The sequence below is a fragment of the Mastomys coucha genome, unplaced genomic scaffold, assembly GCF_008632895.1.
Source record: "Mastomys coucha isolate ucsf_1 unplaced genomic scaffold, UCSF_Mcou_1 pScaffold20, whole genome shotgun sequence".
Classification (NCBI taxonomy): domain Eukaryota; kingdom Metazoa; phylum Chordata; class Mammalia; order Rodentia; family Muridae; genus Mastomys; species Mastomys coucha.
Genome location: NW_022196903.1, coordinates 54,903,031 through 54,905,909, shown reverse-complemented (window position 1 = coordinate 54,905,909; position 2,879 = coordinate 54,903,031).

Genomic DNA, 2,879 nt, shown 5'->3' with positions numbered 1-2,879 from the left:
CCCCTGTCACTTGGAAGCTGAGAGGATCGTGTCCCTGCCGCCCTGCGGCTCCCCTGGGAGTCGTGGGGTTTGTGGCTCCAGGCTGGCTGCTCAGGTCTCAGAAAGTCACCCCGAGAGAAAATGGCGAATCCCGCCCGGGTCTCTGGCTTAAGGCGCCTCCGGGCTGGCTGCTCCACTCTCAGAAACTCACCCGAGAGAAAATGGTGAATCCCACCGAGTCTCTGGCCTAAGGCGCCTCCGGGCTGGCTGCTCCAGTCTCAGAAACTCACCCGAGAGAAAATGGCGAATCCCGCCCAGGTCTCTGACCTAAGTCGCCTCCGGGCTGGCTGCTCCAGTCTCAGAATCTCACCCGAGAGAAAATGGTGAATCCCACCGAGTCTCTGGCCTAAGGCGCCTCCGGGCTGGCTGCTCCAGTCTCAGAAGCTCACGAGAGAAAATGACGAATCCCGCCCAGGTCTCTGACCTAAGGCGCCTCCGGGCTGGCTGCTCCAGTCTCAGAATCTCACCCAAGAGAAAATGGCGAATCCCGCCCGAGTCTCTGGCCTAAGGCGCCTCCGGGCTGGCTCCATGTCTGGTTTCTAAGTAATGTAAAAGTTGTTTTCTGTCACTTCTGATTGCTTAATAAAAGATCTGATCAGCCAATCAGCTGGGCAGAAATGAATAGGACAGAGCTTCTGATAATGGTTAAACTGTCCGAAAAAGAGAAGGAAGAGTGTAGAGAAGGACCACAAAGGGAAGAAGGAGTTGAGAAACCTTTTGATGAAAACAGGAGGATTTCACCATGAGTGAGCAACCATGAGTATGCACAAGATCCAGAGCAAACCTATACAAGATGTTAAGAAATGGGGCATTGTTCTGGGTATTATCTGTCTAGACATGTTTTGATAGCTTAAAATCTGCCTCAATTAGGCTTGCCATGTGTTAATACAAATGTATGGTCTTTGTGTCTCTTTTTCAGAAACTAAAATGTGCTAGAGCAGGGAGAAAATTCACATTATTTATCTGAGGGCAAAAAGGACAGTAGAAATCTACCCCAAATATTGTAACCCCCCTGTCTGAGGGCTGATTCTTTAGATCTCGCCTGCCTCAGATAACCACACCTCTCTGCCCACCTCCTGATAATTGCCATGCCTCTCTTCAAGTTCCAGTTATGCCAGAAGTCCAGCCTCCAGAGACTGAAGAAGAAGTTGCTGATTGGGCCAGGTTGCTGATGAACTTGTGGGAGGAGTTTTGCCTTATTTATTGTACCTGTTGGCTAGTAACAAGGGAATTGAATGAAAGATGGCTGATTGATACACATCTGTTTTTGGTTAATTTTTTACAAACCTTCCACATCTTTCGGGTAATGCAAAATGGCTTTCCAGGTCCTTGTCCCCATTCCAGAAAACACATTCGTTCTTGTGTCTGCTAGACAGCTACAAAATACTACTGTACACATCTATGTAAATAACATGCAAGTTTTAATGCACAACATGCAGGCTCTTACATTTGAAAGCTTGGTCATTAGAGAGAGTTGCTGTTTGAAAGAGATTTGAGATTGTTCTTGTAGCAGTACATGTGACTTTGGAGGAAGTGTCACTGTGCGTGAGCTTTGAGGTTTCAAATTCTCAAACCAGTTCCAGTGTCTCTTCCTGTTTCATGTTGATTAGGATTTGGAACTTTTATTCCTTCCCCAGCACTCTGCTCACAAGTGTCCTTGACAACTTCAAACATTGAAAACTGTAAGCAAGTCCAGATTAATGCTCTCCTTTATAAGAGTTGCCATCTTCATGCTGTCTCTTCATAGCAACAGAACATTTTGTAAGACATTTAACATATATGTTTTCTCCTCAGAATAAAAAAATAATTCTAAAAAACTAAAATCAGAAAAATCTTTTATTGTTGTAGGTTTTTTTGCTTGTTTGTTTTGTTTTTGTTTTGTTTTGTTTTGCTTTTGTATATGTTGTTAAAGTAAATTAATCTGAAATACAGAATCTAGGAAGTTACAGATATACATAATATGTATTATTGGTGAAAATACATTTCTGTTATCAATCTTGACCATATATTCTTTCAGATGTTCAGACAGCTGTACGGAATATGTACCTATATTTGTGTAGAAGGCTCCAGGTGTCCTTCATATCAAACATAAAACTGCACATTTAATATTCACTCTGAAAGTTTTTATATTTGTTTGGAATCCTCTCACCTAACTATTTTCCTTGTCTTTGTTTATCTTAAAAATTATTGTGTGGTAAAAAAAAATGTGGAGGCAATCACCTTCCCTTTATTTCAGCAACACCAGCCCTTGTCATTGCATTTTGGATTAGATATCAGAGAACACAAGCCTGCCAATGAAAATGAACACTTGGTTCTGATCCTTAAGTCCTACAGAAAGAAATAAGGACCAGATTGGCATTTTGGCAACAAAGAAGTTTTAAGTTTGTACTTTGAAAATTACAGTCTCTCTTATCAGTTAATTCTTTTTATGCCTTGAATCCATCTCAAGCAGAGAAACAAAGGAGGAATGGAGTTATTAAAGAGAGACATATAAGGATTATTCTGCTTATCACAAGTTGTTCTGCACTTAACCCAGAACAACCAACATAAACAAAACTGTAGGATTTGCCACCACATCACAGGTGCATGATTTATCTCATATCACATCAGCCCAGGATGATTCCTCTGCAGAGTAAAGGAAAATGACAAACACACATATTCAGAAACATGGCTAAAAACAGCAACTGAATGTAGGATTCTTTGGTTGCTGGAGCTTCCATGCATAATCCTCAGAATCCCAGACAAGGAACTGTCAGGAGGCTGTGTTGTTGATTCTCTTGTGTCCTGTGTGGCTCTGTGGATTCAGATCATCATGATAGACTACAATTCAAGATTATTTA